The sequence below is a fragment of the Medicago sativa genome, chromosome 7 (genome assembly GCF_051527215.1).
Source record: "Medicago sativa cultivar Bolivia chromosome 7, Bolivia_mono, whole genome shotgun sequence".
In the NCBI taxonomy this organism is placed as follows: domain Eukaryota; kingdom Viridiplantae; phylum Streptophyta; class Magnoliopsida; order Fabales; family Fabaceae; genus Medicago; species Medicago sativa.
Window position 1 is genome coordinate 72083324 of NC_140755.1, and position 12419 is coordinate 72095742.

Here is a 12419-nt window from a genome sequence, read left to right on the forward strand (position 1 = left end):
AAGAATCTCTCCCAAAAAAATTTAGAATTTTTAAACATTACATGAATTAAATATGAATTTTTATATATTTGGCTGTTAAAAATTCATATTTAATTTATATTTTGTATATTTTGTCCATACTAGTACCACATAAAGGCCATGTTGATTTGTCAACAAATCTCAGCACTGCGTTAAACTAAAGAAATAAAACAAAACAAAACTACATATGAAAAATTTCTAGTTAATAAAGAAAACGACAACATAGATCTTAATAAATCCAAGAAATAAAAATAAATAAACTATATCAAATAAATCCAAAATTGACTAATGACTAAAGACAATTAAAATAACTAAAGACAAAAACGATAAAAAAAAAAAAAACACATATGATGGATAATTATCAAGATTTTCAATTAATACATAAAGCTATTATCATCTCATATTATTCCTAAAACGAAATTTGTTACCATTATCTACTATATTTACTATTTTGTGATTTTCGTTGTATTTCTTTACCATATTACAAATGCAGTGTATCCATTGGCAATCAATGACTAATCTCAACGCGAGAATCATATTTGTCATCTTTAACAGGGTATCCCTTTCTAACCATATTTTGTGTAACCACAAGATATGAACACGCTACCTTGTTTAAGACATGTGAGTCTAGTTACACCCATACCAACATATATAATGTTGGTTGTCCTCTCCCTGTTACGAAAGTCTGGATATGAAATAAAAAATAGAAAAATAAAAGGTTGGTAAAAAAAAAGAATGTACTATAATTACAACCAATATTTTCATGTAAGATCTATTCGATGAGTTAAATGGACAAACATGATACATCAATACACTAAAGAGATATTTAATCATTATTCTAAATATAATGAAGAATTTCTTACAATAACTTAACTGATAAAAACTATTTAATTAATTTAGTTAAATATATCATGAGAGTTTTTTACTATATAAAGTGATAAAACAAATTTATGTTTGTTACATTGCAAAGTTGAAAAAAAAAAATGCCTGACGTTCTCAAGTTTGTGTATAAAGTTTGTGTATATTGTGATCCTATTTATTTATCAATTTCTTGTTGTAACCAATGATGAAAGTACACGCTCGTTGTCATTTTATAAAAGGTTGGTAAAAAAAAAAAAGAATGTACTATAATTACAACCAATATTTTCATGTAATTTTAAAGGGCGCGGTGAACTGTAATTGTCAAAAGGTTGGAAGATCTGGCCAAAGAAGGTGAGAGCCATCTATTCGATGAGTTAAATAGACAAACATGATACATCAATACACTAAAGAGATATTTAATCATTATTCTAAATATAATGAAGAATTTCTTACAATAACTTAACTGATAAAAACTATTTAATTAATTTAGTTAAATATATCATGAGAGTTTTTTACTATATAAAGTGATAAAACAAATTTATGTTTGTTACATTGCAAAGTTGAAAAAAAAAATGCTTGACGATCTCAAGTTTGTGTATATTGTGATCCTATTTGTTTATCAATTTCTTGTTGTAGCCAATGATGAAAGTACGCTCGTTATCATTTTTTAGATTAAATTTTGCACAACATTTCACCACATTTCAGTAATGTTATACCCTAATTTTGGACCTAAAAATACTAACTCAATTCTTCTTTTCTTGTATTTCAAGTCACTTGATATGTCTCTGATCAATTACATCCTTCTTTGCATTTTATTTCAATATTACTTGCAAATTTCATATAAAAGGGCATTTTAGTCATTTCCTATGTTAAAATTTCATTCAATCTTTTAAAAATGGTTTAAGTCCTTTCAAAAAGTTTGAATAAGTTTTATTTCAATTCCATGTCAAAATCCATTTCAAAAATTGCATTTGAAGTCAGTTTGAGTCAGTTTAGCCCTAGGGGCATTTTAGTCTTTTCATGTGTTAAACTCTGTTTAGTTCCTAAAAGTTGTCTCTGAGTCTTTTCAATGTACTTGTATAAACTTTTGCTTAATTTCCTGTTAAAAAATCATTTTAAAATTGCATCTGGGTCATTTTTAGTCGTTTTAGTCCCCAGGGGCGTTTTGGTCATTTCATACGAAATTTTGGCAGAGAGAGGTTACTTTGAAGTACCTCATTTAAGTAGTTGGTTCATTTTAGTCCATTTTGTGTCTTTTATTGGTTTCACTTTACGTTTTTTTCAATTTACCAAATTTTATTCCAAATTTTATTATTTTAGTCCTAAAAACCCTAAAAAAAAATTTTTAGTCCTTCAATTTTTAATATTTGCATTTTAGTCCCTCTTATTATTTTTTGTTTTTTCTTAGTCCTTTATTTTTTAATAATTACAGAACAGTCCTCATTAATGCCAGGTTTTGTTTTTAGTTTTTTTTATTATTGCAGAATGGTCCTCTTATTTCTCAAAATTGCAAAAAAGGTCCCAAGGTCCAAAAATCAGTCAAGGCCGAGTTTGTTAGAGCTCCAAGCACAGGTGGCGCTATCTCATTGGCTTACAGGTCCAAGTGTCAGCCTATAAAAGGCCATATCATCAATGTTCAGTGCCAACACATCCATTCTCTAACCGCCAACTCAACAAACACCTTTCCATTTCTCTCTCCAAAATTAACAGATCAAAATCCAGAAAACTCAAGAACAGTTTGAAGACTCAACGAATCTTCAAACCCTAACCGATCCAATTTCACCTCCAAATCACAAATTCATCACAGAATCCTTCAATTTTTACCAAATTCAATACCACAGAATCATCACAGCATCAAAACTCCTTTCAAATTCACGAAGATCAACAAAAACAGTTTGAAGCAACAAGACGAAAACTCTCAGAGATCTCAAAAGAATCATCATCATTGAGTTTCACCTTCGCAATTCAAACGAAGGATCATCATCAACGACGACGAGTCCAACGTGATCACGAAGGGTTTGGGAGAGAAGAGAAGAAGATCGAATTCGAAGCTCACCAGAAGAAGAACAACTGAAGAGCTCACATCCTCTTTCGTTCGTATTACCTCCGATCTAGGTACAGGTACCAGTTCTTTCTTCCCTTCCTTTTCGCTTTTTCTTCATAAATCTAGGTTGCATGTTTCGTATGTGTGTTTGTTACCACAAATCAACGTAGATCGGAGAGTTTTTAAGCTTTTCTTCAAAGAACCGTTTAAAAAAAGAATCAACAAGAGAAAAAGCATCAACGCCGTGAAAGGATTTCTCCGATCTACTTTGATTCAAGCTTTATTTTAGAAAACTAGCTTCGGAATTGAAAAGAGGAGAGGAAGAGCTTCAAGAATATGTAGTTAGATTTAGGATCGAGGCAGTTTGAAGCTCCGACGCGGCGGCGCCACCATCGGCCACCACGTCGGAGAAGGGAGGAAGACGACCAGAAGTAGGACGGAGAGGATGAGTCTGTTGCAGACTCTCTCTCTCTAGTTTTCCCTTAGAGAGAGAAGGAGAGGTTTAGAATGAAGTCTAAACCGGTTCACGTTCTTTTATAGAACGTAAACCAGGCCGGTTCTTGAGAGCCAGGCCGGTTTAGCTTCGGTTCACCCTGTCCCCTCCCCTTGACCGTCTGATTTATGGCTTGACACGTGTAGGCTTAGGATTTCTTGCTTCCATGCACCTGAACCCTTTTACCATGGACTGCGAACTTTCAACCCTTGGATCTAGGGTTTTGATGGAGTTGGATCAATCCAACGCCTCTGTGGTGCTTGGATAGTCCAAGATCCATCAGTAACCCTGGGCTTGGGCCTCTATTTCGCAGACTTTGATGCTCCCTGTTTCTTTTGCTATTCTAACACTTTGTTTTGGCTTTTTACACCTCTGATCATGTTCAAATTTGTCTAGAAAATTCTATAAAAAATTTTGTATGTTTCTTGCCAATTTTGTAATGTTTTTATGCAATTTGTTTACTGAAAATCTTGGTAAAAAATATTAGTACATTTTTTTTGCTTTATTTCTTGAATTGATGTGAAAATTCCTGCAAAAAAAACACCTAATTCCATTTTATTTTCTTGATAGTTGTTTGTGGTACATATCACTTGAATTTTGTGAGTTTATTGTTACTGTTTGTAATTGATTTTGCTGCATGTGTGTGAATTTTGCTTAATTGCTTGGTTTACAAGTTATGTTTGTGAATAAATAATGCAAATGTGTTTAAATTCACCTCAAAAAAATGTCAAGTCCATCATGTTGCCTTGATTCTCATCTTAGAACCAGGGTTTATACCTTTAAAATAGATTGAATTGTGAGAATTATAGGCCACATGCCTCTTGCATCTTTTTGTGGTTGGATTCTAGTTATATCTTGCATTATTTTGGCCATGTCTTGTGTCAATTCCCATGTTCTTGCTATAGTATTGTGCTTGCTTTATCTTTACCATATTACACTTCATACCACTAACCATTTCATTTCATATTTCATGCATCCCATAAGCTCCTCTCACCTCATGTTCATCTCTATTTTCTTGCAATTTAATTCTTGCCAAGATTTAGCATGTAAAAATTAGAGACTTTGTAATTTCCTTTTATGCAATTTTTAATTCTTGCAAGATCATAGAATGTATCTAGGCCAATGATGTAATATGGACTATGGACTCTAACGATGTACACCGACACAAGCACCGACACATGCACACACATCACATAGATATTTTTAGATGCATGCTTAGGTTATGCATGTTTAGATGTATGTTTAGGATTGCATGTTTAGATGAATGCTTAGGATTTACACTTAGAAAAATCAATTTTCCAAAAAATTTGAACAACATCACTTGAAAACCTTTTCCAAAAAATATAGGAGTCAAAACTCCTTTGCATTTTCTCTTTTATTTTCTTAATCAAATTTCAATGAAAATTAATCATACTTAGACTTTTTTGCAAAATAACTAATTCAACCTCACAATTTCACAATCTCATGCCTTTAAGGCCTCTCAATCTCCATTCTTCAAAATTCCAATTTTCAAACCTAAAATCAACCAACAAAAACAAAAACATTTTTTTTGGAAGAGAACTACGGTGGATTTGATCCTTTAAACGGGTACGTAGGCAAGGAATCAAAATTCCTTCAATTCAATTAAAATAAAAATTCAAACACATTCTTCTCCCTCCAATTCTTGACTTAGTAAACCTTTAGGTGTAAATAACATCTTTCAAATAGCATTTAAAAATGAAGCGCGCGCATAGAAAATAAAGACGGTTCCTATAGGATACTATAGTCGTTGTGGGTGCCTAACACCTTCCCGTAGCGAAAACAACTCCCGGACCTCGATTCTCAAGGGTTTTGCTTACTTTTTCCCTTCCCAAGAAAAAAATAAGATATCACCGGTAAAAAAGGTTCAAACGTAATCAATGTTTGACACCCGAAAACCAAGATAAAACAAGTAATATTTCTTTTTCTTATTTTACATTACAGAAAATTGTGTTTCTGACTCCGATTGTTATGAAATTTTTCCTTTGCCCCATCATGTAATTATGAAGTGCATTGAAAATCGATGTCACTTTCTTGGATTTGAGGTAAAAACTATTTATCTATTATGTCTAAGCATTTCATTCTTTTTGTTCAACGTAATGTTATTAATCTTATTATATCTCTCACACACACAAATATATATATATATATATATATATATATATATATATAGAGAGAGAGAGAGAGAGAGAGAGAGAGAGAGTTAAAATGGTCAAATATTTCTTGATTTATCTTGCTATATGTTTCCTTTAATAATTGATGATTTTACACTCAAGAGTGAATTTATTTTCTCTTGTATGCCCTTTTATTTCTATACCAAAATATTCGCCTTCATCTCTTCCATCGATCATTTCTCAATTACTACCACTTCTTAATTTTTTGAATTTGATATTTGCATAAACTTAATTTGCAGCAATGCTAATGTTCATTTTGAATAACACAAGCTATTGTTGTTGTTGGATAAATTTATTGAAATGTAATTATTATTTAATCTAAATTTACATTTCATCTGTTTTATTCACTACGTTAAGAATAGGATTGATTTTCAAACAAATATAAAATAATACCGAAATTGAAAAAAAAATCAGGGTAAATATATAAGAAACTTGATCAGTGCTGTTATAGCTGCTAAACTCGACAATAGGGAAAACTTGATCACCTAATACCAACATGACATAGTAGAAAGAGTAATATCACTTCGACAAATGAAATAGTAACCGAGATAAACAGGAGACAAAGGTAATGCATGAAAAATTAGCAGGGAGAAATTTTTGGTGAGTAATTAACCATGAGAAGAAGGACCAACACTTTTCACATGTATGACACAATGCATGTTTTTCACAACAAACACAATATTCCTATCTCAAGGTTCACATAATTCACGACTCAAGACTAACATAGTTCACATTTCAAGGTTCGGATAATTCACACAATATGATTTCACAATTTTACACATCATATTTATTCACATTAAGATATCATATTGAACACATTAGACAATTAGAATACATATCACCATATCACCAGTTACATATAAGCCACATCAATTTCACAATATAACATCATTCAATTCAACATATATCACATAATTAGCAACATAACAAGTGAATATTATTTATAATTTAATATTTTATTCATCACTTGTCAATTATCATATTTAAACATCTAATCTACTCTATATGAATCGATAGCTGGTCAAATCATAGATAATGAGAAATTAGATATTCCCTATTTATCACCATTCGTCATTATATACCTACTTCAGTCGAAAGGCATCTCACCCTTACATAAAATTAGAGATTTACCACCAAGTTGTTTTTTGATCTTAAAGTATAGGCTTCAAAGGAACACTTGTTATGGTGAAGTGTGTGTAGATGATGATGAGATCAAGTTGCATATCATGACATATATACTTATTGTGTGATATTCTGGAAGGATGTGGGGTGACTGTTAGTCTTTTGGTATGGATGTTATATATATATATATATATATATATATATATATATATATATATATATATATATATATATATATATACCATATGTCACTAGGTGGAGGTCATTGTAGAAGTGTTGTCATTAACTGAGAACTAAATTTTCCATATTGATATGAGCAATTTTATATTACGGTCATGGATTCTTGCATGATCATGCATGCTAACCCTATGTGTAATTTTTTTTTTATACTTGATATGTGTGGATTGTATTATTTAATGAAACACTAAAACTAATTATATAGACTAACATTTAAGGTGCCATATTTCAATATTGGACGGTATAGAAATTTAGTCTACAATACAAGTTCAAACCATAAACTTGCCTTAAAATCAAGTACAAGGTACAAATTTTAGGCAATACAAGAAATTGTTCTTTCCATTAGTCTTCGTAATTACTAGATAGTTTCCCATTGACAAGTCTTCGTAAGCTAAAACGCCCTGTCCTTACACATAGTCATCTATTCATATATAAAATAAAAACTGAACGGAATGAGTTCCTTAATCTAAACAAAAACTAAATATGCACCCATACCAGAAATCATGAATAACTCTTTTAAACTTTATATAATCACATATATAACCAACTACAAAAGGTGTATCACACAGTATAATCCTGGTTGATTTTTACTACAGGACCCCCAAGCGTGAGTGTGCCCACAATTATCTACCTACTGTCAAAGTAAAATGTAAGTGGTGTAACTCTTATCTACCTTTATCTTAAAAATGCTCATAATTTTATTATTATTATTATTATTATTATTATTATTATTATTATTATTATTATTATTATTTTATTATTATTATTATTATTATTATTATTATTATTATTATTATTATTATTATTATTATTATTATTATTATTATTATTATTATTATTCATAGAATGAGAATCTTGTTCATCCTATATACAACTATGTGCGTAAAGTAATATTTATCATTTCATGATCTAATTTACCGTTGAATGTAGACATTCGATAAGATATTATATTTCATTCGATTATCAATTAAGTTTAACCTCAATTGTCTTTTAACATTAGCATCAAATTCCTAACCACAATGTATTCACTAGAATAATTTTTTTTGAGAGTATTCACTAGAATAATTATTTACCAACAAATCACATGATAGCTAGATGCAACATGATGCAATCCAGTTCACATTAAAGTATAAACAGAGAAATATCTCAAACAATAAAATTCTAATGGGTTCACATTTGTAATGCACCCAAGTTCAGAACCAAATTAGTTTTTCTCTTTCAATCCAACTCAATTTCTTAAATAAAACTAAATCAATGAAGGTTAAATGAACGATTTCTAAGGCATACCTCCTAACTCAACTAATCAAATTCCCAGGTTTCAATTACTTCATACAAAAACTAAGAATACTTCAAGCACTAGTTTTACTCTTACAATTTCACATTTCCTTCCCTATTCATCCCTAACATCAACATTCATTCATAGGTTCTTTCCCACTCAAAATCACATTTTCTATCCTAAGCCTAAACTATAAATCATGACTTCACCAATTAATAAAGGGTTGAGGAAGAATTTAGAGAATACTTTGAATGCCATTTTAATCCCCTCTTCCTAATTGAGTGATTTTAAGGTGAATTCAAGAAGGAATTTGCTTGCATGCAATGGGGTACAAGGATTTTAATGTGATATTTTCTTGATGTTATTAATTAAATGTGCAAATAAGTGTGTTGATCATCTTTATGTAGAGTAGATTTCATGTTCTTAGCTTTGTATAACTTGTCATAAACTGACCCTTGTACAGCATTTTAGGTGCAACTTATTTAGAAGGATTTCAAGAATAATGGGAAGATAACAAGGATTTAGAACTTGTTCTGTTTATTTTTAGACCATCGTGGTACTTTTATTTTCAGTTTGTATAACTTGGTTTAAAAGAAAAAAAATTCTATTCAAAAATGGGTTTGTTTGCTTAATAAAATTTACTGTTGTAAAAGCAATCATTTCAATTCTGCAAATTTTCTCCTGAAATTAATTTATATTGCACGTATTTAATTATTTTTCTAACGAAAGTGATAAATAATATTTTAATTTAATTAGTAAGATCTTTTTTTTTAAAACAACTAAAATATTTATTGAAAAAAAGTCTTCCATGAACACAACCCCAAATCAATATTAATTGGACACGCTCATATGAAATGAACAAAATGAAACAAAAATAATTTAGTTACATCAATTGGCATCTTTTACTTTCAATCTCTTTATTTCGCTCTTTCAGTGGTTGGAGTTGAAGTTAAGAAAGAGCTTGATTTGATTAAGATGATATCTCTTGTGAGTGAAATTGTTTTTTTTTAAAGGCTCTTGTGAGTGAAATTGTTAACTATAATTATATTGTGATTGATATCACCATTAGTCTATGTTTTTAATGTTGAAGAACAAAATTAATTTATATAATTATATTGTGATTGATATCACCATTAGTCTATGTTTTTAATGTTGAAGAACAAAATTAATTTATGATAGAAGCAGTGAGGATGGTTTCAAGGGCGAGTCTTCTAATTTCTTTTGTTCCATAGATTATACAATACATTAAAATTGAGAAGCCCAAATTTTTATTCTCTCCCGAATCCGAATTTAACATTTATTTGTAATATATTTTGGTCTTGGACCGTTAATATATTCCTAAAGACCCAAGAGACCCTAAGAAGGGCTCTCAGATCCTCCCAGAGGCCTCAGTGTCCCTTGTAAAGCCTTAAACGCCCTTTAATTGGGCTTTTAGGCCCAAGGCGCGTCCTCCTTGCGACACCGCCTTAAACAGCTTCTAGAAACCTCTAGAAGCTGCCTAAATTACTTAATTGACCCTATTACTTGTTGCCTAAGTAATCATAAATCAGGCCCATAGAGGGCTATAAATACAACCCTTGAGAGCCTTCTCAAGGCATGACCAATACAATACAAACCCTAATACGATTATTGTACTTTTTAGCAAGTACAAATCTCAATAAATTTTTATATAGGTCTTGACATTGATTTTGAATATTAAATCATAAGACCACATTTTTAGAATGAAAAAAAAAACTATAATTTACTCTTTTCTTTTCTTTTCCAATTGGAATATCACCTATTGTAGGAATAGATTATGTTTGTGTTGTTAAATTTATATTTTCACTCATATTTTGAAATTAACTTAAAAAGCTATATAATTTTATTGAAACTCCAATTTTAATACTCCTCATCTAATTTGTAAATCACATTTTCTTTGAAACAAATTAATTTTTATTTTAGTTGCTAATATTTTTGTCTCTAATGTTTTTTTGGTAGTGTTAGTCTCTAATGTGAACTATAGTTATTGTTGCTCTAGAGATTGAAGGAAAAATAAATTTTAATTAAATTAGGGTTTTTGAAAATTGACGTGTTTATGTTGATATTATTGTTATGGGATATTGGAGAATGGAATTAACGATTTTTGTTAAAATAAAGGAAAAATAAAGAAACGATAATTGTTGAGTGACAAACGACCAATTCCCTGACGGGGGAATCTTTCCACTTCTCAACATAATAGACGAACATATGTAAGATGAGCACATCTTATACGAAATAATATGCTCGCCTCATATTATCTATCAGGCATATCCAAAATACTAGCGGGAACATCCTTGTGAACAACATCGTTAACCCTGATATGAACATAGTCACCGATATGATAGGTATGAGGCACATTTATGTTCTCTACCCAATCAACTTACTCATGATGGAACTTGCGAGGCATCCTCTTGCAAACTATACAGTTCCATTGTAGTCATGCCAAAAAGACTTTACCATCAAAATGGGTATATCGCTCTCACAATTTTGTTAGCCTGAACAAGGTAACACCTTCAAAAGGCCTCCACGAGCGGTCTCCTCGCTCATTCAAAGTCATCACTTTTAACTAGGAGAAACGACTTAGGGGCTACTATTCTGGACCTGCCAAAGACCTAGGCCCAATACAAATAAAACCCAAATCTACATTTGGCAACATTACTCGCAACACACCCTTCCCCACCGGGGGGGGCTTGGAGCAATAGAGACTCTCTTTCCACATTCCCGCGAATCTCCCCGACGGTTACACTTCCTACAAATTCATAACCGCCAGACACATGTAACGGCCGTTGATTATTTAATTATTTTAATGAGTTTTAGAATATATTTATATGATTAGTGTGATTTATAAGATTTATGTGATTTATATGATTTGAAAGAAATTTATGAGACGATGTGACTTATTTTATTGTTTGATAAAATAAGATTCGAAAATAAAATAAATATTAAGTTGTGGGGTTATTTTGTGTAGAAATATATTTGTTATTTGATGTAGAGATATATTTGTTATTTTGTGTAGAAATATATATATGTTATTTTGTGTAGAAATATATTTGTTATTTTGCGTAGAAATATATATGTTATTTAGTGTAGAAATATATTTGTTATTTTGTGTGGAAATATATATGTTATCTGGTGTAGAAATATATTTGTTATTCAGTGAAGAGGTATATTTGTTATTTGGTGTTAAAATATTATATACATATATATTGTGATGAAATATGCTATTATGTGTTATTTGGTGTATTAATATTATTAAGTGGGAGAGATATATATTTAATTTAGAAATAAATAAGATTATGAGGAAAAGAGTAATTTTGAGGTGTAAGAGAAATTAGATGAGGGGTTATAAATAAGAGAAGTTAGGTTTAGAAAGACATAGAACGTACGATCAGTTTTTGGAGAAAACAAGATTTAGAGAGAAGAGAAGAGAAGAGAAGAGAAGAGAAGACAAAGAGAAGAGAGAAGAGGCTGCATCGATAATTCTAAGGTAAGGGTGAGACTATCATTCGGTAATATTAAGTCTGTAATTCTGAATTTGCAATTAACATGATTAGTTTGTGAGAAATTGCGAATTAGGGTTCTGAGAGAGAATTGATGATTAGGTGATGAGAAGTTGTTAGATTAATGTAGAAATTGTGTACAGACCTTAGATAATCCATGGGTAATCATAATCATAGAGCTTGAATGAATTTATGTTGTTCTTGAAAGTTTTCATGAAAAATGGGTCAAATGGTGATTTTTGTTGAAAGGGTGTTTTAGTTCAAGTTTTATATGGATTTGAGTGTCTTTTCATGTTTAGAAACGTTTAAACAAACTTTGGGACCAAATTTGGGCTTAGGGGATTCAAAATTGGGATTTTGGGATGAAAAATGGAGTTTTCCCGATAGCTATCTCTGACAGCATTCTCTGTTTCATGTTTTTGCATTTTTTCACACATTTCAGTTTTGAATTGGCTTTAGGTGTAAACACGAAAGTTGTAGGTATGGATGTTAGCTTTCTAATGCCGTTGGTTTGACTTCAAAAGTATTTATAGAACTTGAGTTTTGGTCAAATTACTGCACGTAGGTCACAGTGAATTTTTATGGACTTTCAGCACAACTTTTCCGAATTTAAAATGAAAACTGGTATTGATCGGTACAGAATTGGTCTTAGGCGTAA

General features: G+C 30.7%; 1 long non-coding RNA gene across 2 annotated transcripts; it reads left to right on the plus strand.

The window, feature by feature from the left end:
* The first annotated feature begins 357 nt into the window (after window positions 1–357).
* On the plus strand, window positions 358–8949 carry LOC146908201 (uncharacterized). Of its 2 annotated transcripts, XR_015017912.1 has the most exons (5): window positions 358–1118; window positions 5379–5479; window positions 7564–7580; window positions 8228–8282; window positions 8715–8949. It is a non-coding gene; the product is annotated as an uncharacterized LOC146908201 (long non-coding RNA). The 2 variants fall into 2 exon arrangements; XR_015017913.1 differs by lacking the exons at window positions 7564–7580; window positions 8228–8282.
* Window positions 8950–12419: the final 3470 nt, after the last annotated feature.